Source organism: Nuphar pumila, chromosome 14, assembly GCF_984573655.1.
Source record: "Nuphar pumila chromosome 14, dmNupPumi1.hap1.1, whole genome shotgun sequence".
Lineage (NCBI taxonomy): Eukaryota > Viridiplantae > Streptophyta > Magnoliopsida > Nymphaeales > Nymphaeaceae > Nuphar > Nuphar pumila.
Window position 1 is genome coordinate 65693660 of NC_143262.1, and position 11199 is coordinate 65704858.

Consider the following 11199-nt stretch of genomic DNA (forward strand, 5'->3'; position numbering starts at 1 on the left):
CTTCTCTTCTCCTTCCCCCTTTCTTCTCCTTTTTTTTGTATTCCTTTTTCTGGTTTTCTTACACTCGTCTGAAGAAGGTTGATCTCATAGTTGAGGTCACGTTGCCTTCAACTTCCAGAGATCCAGCAGTAACAGGTGAGTAACTATCTCTTTCTCTTTTATTTTATTTTTTTTGAAAATCTTCTTCTTACCTTTTCGCATTCTTTCATTTTTCTCATTCCTTTCCCTGTCTTCTTTATTTTATTTTGTTGCAGCCATGGTGGGATCGACCTGCATATAGCAGGATCGACCCACCCATTGCAATAGTAATAGGAATCCTTAGATTTTGATATCTTCCTTCTTTTATAACAAAAAATTGTTTTCTCAGATTTGCTTAATCTTCAGCATTTATCCTTCCTTTAGATTGTTTTCCATATCATGTTTCTTTTTTTTTATCGTTTTTGATTTCTCATTTACTCTTGATGCTCATATCGGATGGTTAGTTCTATGTTTGATCCCCAATTTTAACAAGATTTGATCATTCACTTTGCCAAATGAAATTTTAATCGCATTTCAGTTTTGGGTATCTAACGATTCAGAAACTCTAATATTACTTTCCAGTTCGGCTTATTGTTTCAGTTGATTAAAGAATTCTCTGTCTATGTATTAATTTCCCCCCAGTTTTCTGACTTTTGGCTTGTGTTTTGATATATCTTGTAGCATTTTGTATCCTATTCATTTTATTATGACTTCGATTAACTATTTATATCTCGATCTCCCATTCTCTGTTTCGTTTTACATATAACACCATCGGTAGTGTAACTCATTCCTAACATTAGCATATACGCATCATTTTTTTTGTTTTTTTTCTCTCTCTTTTGTCTTTGTGGATGCATTTGTGTCGGATCTATTGTGAGATGCTGGCCTGATTACATATAAACTCATGTTTTGCTTTGTTACCGTGAAAATGTTGGGATACGCTGACATTCATAGTGAGACTCACCATGTTTTTTTTGTTGTTCAGATACTTGTTTATGATTCCTTTTGCATTGCCTAAACCCAGGAAACCAGGAATCCACGGCAGCATGGGAAGTCATTTTACTATTTCTATAAGCACTATTTCCATTGATCATTTCTCCTCTGTAACTACATCCCATTACTCAAAGAACGATAATCCTATGAGCATGTCAAAATTTGATGGTAAAAAAAAAAATAAAGGACGTTCATACAGGATCCCCTTAGACCATCTCAAATCAGGACCTCATTAAACCGGTTATGGTTTACCAGAGCTGGATCAATCCCATCACCAGCCCTTATGCCAAGATTGTCAGCTCCACCACAGAGGAAACTCCAGCTTCATCAGAAAATCTCTACATATCACTTTGCCGATTTGAATCCATAGCCAAGGACACATCAGCCATGTGTATAGTGATATCATTACCCTTAAAATGATAGAGTCGTTGTACCTGTTAACTGGAATCAATATCCTCAATGTCCTCTGAGAAATCTACTATGTTCTTCTCTGGTCATCAGCAATCATTCCTGAAAATCATGATTCTTGGTGTCATTTTGTTAATGCAAGTTAATGGAGGGCAGATTGTCGCTGGTTTAAGAGAGCAGAATCTTGTAAAAAAAAACAAAGGGGAAATGTTATTTCGTGGGTAGATCTGCAATCGGTTTTTTTTTTTTAGAGTTTTGAGTCTCCAGTGGGTTCCTACATTACTTTGGATGTGTTCATCATTGTAAAAGAAAGGGAATTAGCAGGCTGTTCATGTAGCCACAGAAATGCTCTCCCTATGCTAATTGTGTATACACCTACAGTTCTTTTACAGGTAACCTCTTGGAAAAAACAGATCTCCAATGTGATTTCAGTGGTAAGAGAGCCAAACATTCAGTTTCCTTTATCTTGAGTTGCGGCATCAACAGCTCCTAACGTGGATCCTAGATTATCAAGAGTGATTGTTTAAAATGCTCATTCTGGCAACGACAAAGCAACTCAACCTTCTGGGTGGGAGTTTTCGATGCTCAACGTGTCTCATAGTTTGCTACATTAGCTGAGGCAGTCACCTAGTTTAAAGATCTTGCCAGCCTCTGCTCTGAAATTGCAGTAAGTTATATTTTACTTGGAAATGTGAGATATAAAAGGGCTAGAGGATGCCCGGATGGATTAGCAATTGGAGTCATTAGTTCAGTAAGATCATTTTTTTCTCTCTTTTTTTTTCTTTTTCTGTTGTTCAGATGCAGGATCGTAGAATGTTGATCCTGTAGCTTCCCTACTGATCATTTAATTAGCACCCTGCTATATCCCTGCACATACTAGCATTGGTAGTACCCATGTCATTACCATACCTTCATCCCCTCTTCACTTCACTAACCTACTCCACTACAATGTCCATTTTATACCTTTCATTTCCCTTGCACTATTACTGTTTAGCTATTTTACCTGGCATACCTGTATACCCTCAATAGCATTTTCACCTCACTGCCTGCACCTCACAGTGAATGGCTTCCTATAGATCGGCTTTAGTTCTCTGTACATTTGTATATCATCTACAATATGTAATCCATCCCCTTACATGATTCACATCCCTTATCTCCCTTTGCCATACCATATATATTTCATAGAAATTTTCTGCTAGTGGCTGTAGCTTTTCTTTTTTTTTCTTTCTTCTTACATGTACATCTTTATTATCCATTTTCATATATCAGTGCTTGCTGCAAACCCAGTCTGATACAAGAGAGATATATTAAGGAGGAATTAGCTTCACAACTTGGGTTGTGAGTCACCCGAATAGAGATTATCAATTTCCTGATTGTTGATTTATCTAGATTAAATGTTAAATGTTATAATGACGTTGGGGTCCTCATATGTCTGTCAGTTAATATACATATTTCATGCATCTGTTACACTTTAACTTATGGTTTCCTTGTTCCTGATAGATGAAAGCATCCCACAGAAAGTGAATTCCTGCAATTCACATTGTTCAATACCACAGCTCCACTTAGCCCCACAATGACTATAATTTTCTAGCAAATTCAACTATTCATCCAACTGCATATCATTGTGTTTACCTTTGCATTTCTTTCTATTATATTTCTTTCTTCACTTCAGCACTCTACTGCTGTGCATTTTTTCTATTCACCACTGCTACACTTGTCTCCAGCCATCACCCACTCAGCCCTCTGCACACCACTCACCTGTCATTTTTATCTCTCACTGCACCTTACCTCCCCTGTCATTGACTATTTTCGCTGCTACAGTGCTATTTGCAGCAGCCTGGATATAACCAGCTCTTTCATTTCACAACACACACATGTGCCTTTACCACCTGTGTGCACCCCCTTTGGGTATCTCTCTCATACCTCTCCAAACCTACTGTAGTCCACCAGCATCTTTCATTCTCCACTTCAGATGTACAGTACACCCTACCATATCTCCCTTCACTATTACATTTACCATCTTCATGCATTTCACTTGACAGCACCCACTGGCTGTCACTATTTCACAGTACATCATCCCAGTCATCCCCAACATCCGCCTCTCATTATTTAGTCTACACCTACACATCATATATATGATATATGCCCCTCACAACATCTACACTAACCCACGCCCACTTGCATAGCACCAGCTGCAAACTTCCTACAAAGGCTCCTCGGTAATACTTGTTGAATATCCCCTGCAAATGCACTTCATTGGAGATTGATGTAAATTGTTTCGTAAAGGCATCTTGTGGGCATTTATTGTGTTTCATTCTCCAAAATATATTTTGTCACACCTATCATGAATCACTTCCATTTCATAATATGTTATGCAATGCCTCACTCCACAATTCATCCATACTCAAGCATCCCCAATAGCACATAATTTGCTGCATCTTATATACTTCCATTTGTTATATCTATGATTTCACATTACACACTTACATCATATATCAATCTTGCTCATACATGGCCATGTACATGTTACCATTGAATGTATGCACCTCATAGGCATTCTAAACACATCTTATTATTTCCCTTCTAGATCCAAAGAGATATTTTTCATCCCTCTCTTGTTTTATGCTAACTCTGTTTTGCAAGGAAATACAGAGAATGTTAGACTTCCTTCTTAAATTAGAAACTTTCGTGATTTTAAATTCAAATTCAAAGATGTAATAGGTATATATTAATGAGAATTTCTCCTTTCTAGAATTAGAATAGAATATATGAGCATTGCAGATATTATAAATTGCTTATCTTCATATCATTTTTTTCTTTTATTTCAAAAATTCACGAATGGGAACACGAATGGCATGCGCACCATTCTAATAAAAGGTGATTAAATCCTAAGTTGACGATTTGCATCAATGGCCATAGTCAGGGTGTGAACAAAGCTTTTTGTGGAATAACCCTGAATCCACACTAGATCCCTTTTCAAAAATCATCATATTTTTTTTCTAAATATTTTCTTCCTTTATCAGAGTTTAACTTAAAATTAGCTCAAAATATATATCAATGGTCATAGTCAGGATATATTGAGAGTTAATTTCATTTTAAACTCTATAAAGGCACTATAATATGTTTTATTCTTCATCTGAATTTAAATATGATAATTATATAATACATTTTATGACTATAGTCAGAAATGTATTATATCTTCAATCTTATTTCAATTCATTTAAAGAATGAAATATGCTTTTTAAAACCAAATTTTAAATTCTTTTAAATTCATCCATCATTTAGGATAGAATTATATCATATTTTCAAAATTATTTTCATATTATTTCAAAATCCAAGTGATTTTGAGATAATCCTTCAAACAGCTTCTTCACTTCTCAGATTAATCTTCAATTCTTATTTATAAATTCAAAATCTCCTTTCTATTCTCAAATCCTATTTTATTTCAAAATTCAAACTTCAAAGTCCAATTCGACTTTGAAATTTTAAATTCATTTCTAGATTCAGAATTCAATTCCCAATTCAAATCAAATTTCAAAGTTCATTTCAAACTTTAAATTTTCAAATTCATTCTTTAGAGTTCAAAATTCAAATTCAAACTCAATATTTCAGATCAAAATTCAAAATTTAATTCAACTTTGAAATCTCAGATTCATCATCTGATTCCAAAAAAATCTGAATTTTAAAATTAAGTTTATTCTCTCTTCAAATTCTCAAATTCTTTCTGTAATTTTCTGAGTTTAGATCTTCAAAAGTTCAATTCATTTTGGAAATCAAGAATCAAAGCTTTTTAGGTTGGCTTTAAAAATCGATTTTGAAATTCAAAAATTAAAAATCAAAATTTAATCTGGATTCTCAAATCCAAACCCATCATCAAGATTTATCTGGATTTCTTGAATCGAATTCCAATTTTCAAAGTTTCACCTTAAATTCGGGGTTTTTCAGACCAATTCCATCTTGGATTCTAGATCCAATTCCATCTTAAATTCTGGATTTCGGATCCAATTTCATCATGGATTCCAGATTTCACACCCAATTCTAAATTTCAAATCTCATCTAGATTTCTTAAATATCATTCACCTTTCGTTCTGATTTCAAATTTTAAATCTAAAATTCCACTCTATTTTTAAATTCCATCTTAACTCTCAATTCTAGATCCACTTTTGAAGTCCATATTCAACTTTTAATTCTTATTTTCTAAACTCCCTTCTTCAAATTCAGGTTCATCTCAAGCTTTGATTAATTCAAAACTCGAGATCTATTCTAAATCATAAAGTTAGAAAAACTAACTTTTCCAAGTCCATCTTCAACTTTCAAAAGTCATTTCTTCATCATATTCTTCATAATTTCAAAATCACTTGGATAAAATTTCTAAATTCTTTTCAAAAGAGCATACATCTTTTGCATTTACACAAGCATGATTCTTTGTGCATTCTAGACTTAGAATAAATTCTTAGACAATATTTTAGCAAAGCAAAAGGCATAAATTCGATTTTTAGTTCGATTACCCCTGGTAAAGGCGCCAGGAACGGTCGAACCTCGTACCAACGAGCGAACCCCGTCTCTCCCTTTTTCCCGCAAATATTTCAAAACGGAGGTGAGTATATTTTCAAAATCTCTTTAAAATCAAGGTTAAGTGAGACCTTCGCAAAAGAGTTCCTCTCTCTCTTCTTTCTTTTCTCTTCTCTCTTCTTTTCTGACTTTTATTTTTCCCTTCAAAAAGGGAAATAGAGGTTAGAAAGAAAAAAGAAGATGAAGGAAGAGAAGGAATACAAGAGGAAAAATTTTGCAATGATCACACTATTCTCAACCAGGAATTCTATAAATTAGTTCATTACCCTATTTAGTCCCCCAAATTAAATACAGTTTATGCAATTCAGTTTCTTCATGAGGCAAAAATGCTTCCTAGAAAGGGAAGAACAATTTGCCTCTTTCTTCAAAAATCACTCGGCTCATCAGGAAGATCATAGTTCCATCAAGATTTCTTGGCAAAATCTTGCACTGGATACCCCTCCAAGAAAATCATCATTTTTTACATGTTGTAAGAACAATAGGGGTCAATGTTGTAATGAGCCATGGAGCACTAAAAGTTTTCACTAGAGAGAAATATAGTTCAAACTTGGTGAATGTAACACTGCCCGCCCAGTGCGGTTACAAGAGGAAGGGGATGTTACCCCCTCTCCCTCTCCCACAAATGGAAAGTGGGAGAGAGAGAGGGGGGCATATCCCCCGATAAAGGAAAGAGGGTGTGAGGAAGGTAACGCCTGCCCTCACCCATGGCTATAAAAGCCATGGGTCCCCTCTACCTTCCCTTATCATTTTCGGTAATGAAGGGACACTCAGAGAGAAGGAGAAGGAGGCGTAGCAGCAACAAGGGATGCCACCGTCGGCCATGTAAGTTTTGTTTTTCCTTTACTTTGGAATAAAAAATGGAAAACGCCGACAACTGCACGATTGTCAGTGATTCATAGTGGCGCAGGGACAAGGTCATAGTGATGGTGAAGGCAGGGAGTGGGGTTTCCTCTATCCTCACAACCAACAACTGGCATGTTGTTGACGATGAGACAGAAAGGGGAAAATGGCAGGGGGCGAACCCTGCCACCTGTTGTTCACAGTGAGGAGGCCCAGAAGGGTTTGTCCCCTCTACCCTTACTGCCAACGGCCTAAAAAATTGAATATATATATATATAAGAATGCGGCAGTGTCGCCGCATTCAGGTGGATGACAGGGGGTTACCCCTACAGAAATCACCAGCAACCGCAAAGTTGTCGGAGGTGACTGCACAACAGAGACGGAGTTAACCCAGGCATCAGGCAGACTCGGTCTGCGTTTAACAACCGATTGAGTCGATCATGCCGCTCAGTCTGGGCATGACCCAGACCGAGCCGGACCAATAGGCATGACAGTTGGACAGACTGAGTCAGGTCTGAGTATTCTCTACATATCAACTTGGTTTGAACAAACCAAGTCGGATTTGACTTAATGCAACAGACCGTCTCGGTCTGGATAGACCAAGTCGGGTTTGTTTTCTTGGCAGACCGACTCGATATGGACAGACCGAGCTGGACTCATAATTAGGGCATACCGACTAGGTCTGGACAAGACAAAGTCAGGTTTACTTTCGACAGACCGAGTCAGGTCTGCTTTTGGCAGATCGAGTCAGGTCTGCTTTTGGCAGACCGACTCAATCCAGATCAAGTTAGGCCAACAATTTAGGTTAGACTGACTCAGTCTAGACAGAGTCGGCCAGGTTTTAGAAAATATATATATGTGTGTGTGTGTGTCTGTGTGTGAGAGAGAGAGAGAAAGCGGATATGGACATGTACACGAAGAGGGACAAAAATCGAGAAGGTGAAGACTTTGATTTTTTAATATAAGTTAGATCCAGGTTTGGATCCAACTCAAATTGAATCATGTGTATATAAAGTGAATCCAAACCTAATTGGATCCAGTTGGGTTTAGTCCAAATCCAAGTCTTTTCCATCGTTGACGTCATAGTTGTACCAAACCATCACGAAAAGGTTTGGATCGAGCATATCGGATCCAAGATTCAGTCAGGGTTATAGTTGAAAATTTAAATGATTCGTTGTGGAATAAGAGTGGATCTGAATTTGAAATTTAATCAAAAAATCCAGTTAAATTAAATCTAAATTGTAATGAATACGAATTAGGTATGGTGTAAAGACAAAACAAATCGAAGAAAAATTACATGAACCTAGGGATGGGCGAAGAGTAAAAGGACTATTTTGTCTCGATATACTCAATTAGTAAACAAGGCATAACTTTTTACCTTGATATTGGATTCAAGTGATTTTTAGATCCTTGGATTCTTCTCTTTGAGTAGGATCCATTAAGCAGGGAATATGATGACAAACTCTGAAAGAATGAAGTTAGAGTTTGGCATTAAAGTATAAGGGTATTTTTTACAAAGAAGAGACTTTAAATAATGATATGGGATATTCGGCTATTTCAGATCAAAACTTGTGAGAAGATTAAGGTTATTCCTTAGAATTGAAATTTAAGTGTTTCAGGTAAGTGAACATTTGCAAATTTCTTCTTAGTTAAATAAAATGTATGTTGATTAGTTTAGACATCCTATGATATAATTTTATATGTTTTAAGTAAATTAATTTTATTTTATTTTGAATAGAACAATTGTTTAACATGCTTAAGAATTCATAACCTTGATATTTTGTATGATGCTTAAATGAGATTATACATGCTACATGTTTATGGCTTTATAACATGATTTAAATTATGAATGTATCTTGTATAGAAGAATCATAGCATTTTTGCATATAAAATATTGTTAATGAGTGTAGAGTTTCAAAGTTTTGAGATGGTATCTGTCATGAGAATATCACGCTTATGCTTTGAAAAGAGCATTGTAAGTGTCGTGACTTAGCGAATAGATTCTGTAGTGAAATATTATCCTTAAATATACATGTATATACATGTTAAAATCCTAGGTGACCCTTAGAGGTTAAAACATTATTCACTAAACACATGTAGAATGTAGCATGAACCACAAAACCTTGAGAGCAAGTATAGTTTCTTGATACTTTGAGAACATGTATAGCTCCTTTAGTATATTTGAGGCAAGTACAGCCACCTGAACTCTTCGACTAGCTACTGATGAGTATTTTGTGGCTCTCGACTTGCAACCAGCAAGCAGCTGCAGCACTTGTGTTCATAATGTGGGCTGATTTGGACTATGTTGTGAGTGGTTTATATGTCTGGCCAACGTCGTAAATTCTAAGTTGTCTAGATGGATTGCTACGCCTAAAAAGGCTATTTCCGAAATAACCGATTAGAATCGAATGTAAGTATCTATCTTGAAAATAATTATAAAAATATAATAAAAAGAGTAAAATTCATAAACATGTGTGCTTAGTTAGCAAACCAAACTAAGATTATGATATTAAAACTCACTATAATTGTAATGATCATGTTTAATTTATAAATAAAAATTTAATGAATTGTAGACTCACCTCCTCTTTTGGTTACAACCGTAAGTTAAGGAATACGGCCAACAATTATATTTGTGGATGGGTGGACCTTTAGTTATTATGAAAAAAAAATTGATATGTTTTAAGATTATTTTATTTTATTTTTTTTTTCTGAAAACTAATGTCGATAAACCTAGGGTCGAGAGGCCCAGTTTGAGTCGTTACAGTGACCGCCCTAGGTAGAGTTGCAGCCCCCACCGCCTACCTGGAAACTCAAACATATGAGCTATTTGAATTCCGCTAGGCTACTCAATTAAAACATATGCTGCGTATAACAAAACCCACCAGCCCCAAAAACAACATTTCAATTCAGTAATAAAAAAGTGGGTTTGAATTAATTGGACGTCACATTATGCAATTTCATATCCACCTATAAACCGACAACCGAAAGTAAAAGGTAAAATTCAAAACCCAAAACATTGTTCGGATGATCTATACAGCAGAAAAAGGAAAAAGGAACACGTATTGAACCATTCCCCAAAAAGGGGGCGTGTTTGTTTCCCGTTCCTTTGGAAAGCAATGGCTCTTCCACAGGAAAGAGAGATTTTTATGTTGAAAAGAGGGTCCATTGAGAAATGACAAAAAAATAGCAACAACCCACAACTCACCGAAAGCGCATCGCTTGAGAGGGAGAGGAGAACGAGAACTTGGGTTTTCGATGGTCCATAGGGTTGCCAACGGAGAGTTCGCCGAAAGAGAGAAAAGGGCGGCGGCAGAGGTTGCGGTGGTGGTGGTGGAGGCAGAGGAAAAGCCAGAGGGTAGGGTCACCAACGGAGAGCTCGCCGGAAGAGAGAGAGGTGGCGAACTAGGGGATGCAGATAAGGCTGAGGAGGTGGAAGAAGTGGCGGTGGCGGTGGCGGTGGCGGTGGCGGTGGCGGTGGCGGTGGCGGTGGCGGTGGCGGTGGTTGACGCAGAGGAAGAGGCAACACGAGACAGAGAGTAGGGTTTTCAGATGTAGGGCAGGCAACGGAGAGAGAGAGAGAGAGAGAGATGTTCGTACTATTGGGGCCCACAAGGAGAGAGGTCCCCAGGGCGGGAAAGCTGAAAAAGGAAAAAATCTGCTCTCGTAACGTTCAAAAAATTTGAACTCCTCGCTTCTGCTGAACCGTCCATCAAGTATAATGAATGGTTCAGATGACACTGGCTCGACCAAGCCCAAAAAAGGGACTGGTCTAACGCATTTCTCATATATTAGCGCCCCCCCCCCCCCTCCCCCCCCGGCAGGCCCCATCCACCCCCTTCTTTTGTAAACGCATGTCGGCGTTTCATTTTTTTATGAGGCAGAATTTCCGACCTGAATCTAAAAGAAACGTTGATGATAGTTCCAACAAAAAAAAAAACTGGCCAACAAAGAAACAAGATATGATACAATGCTATAGCGACGGCGGTTGTGAATCTAAATTCAATGGGGGCAATCATGGTGATGGTGATATTGGTGGTTTTATAACAATCAAAAGCGTCGGTGGAGAGAGATGATAATGATAGTGGAGGTGAATGATATGATAAACAATTAAAAGAAATTACAGTTCTTAATAATAAAATTTACTGATAAAGACAGATGGCACTAACTTTTGAGCGCAATACCAAGATTGACCAACGGGGGCTCCGCTTGTTTGGTAGGAGCTGTTAGTGCACGCCAATGGTACGTCGTTTAACAGGTGGGGTCTGCCTCACCCCAGCTTGCCTTTCAAAAAAAATACCACGATTGACATTGAATTATAACATATGACAAATCTGGCCAATCAACTTTTTATCACCATCTTGTGCTTTT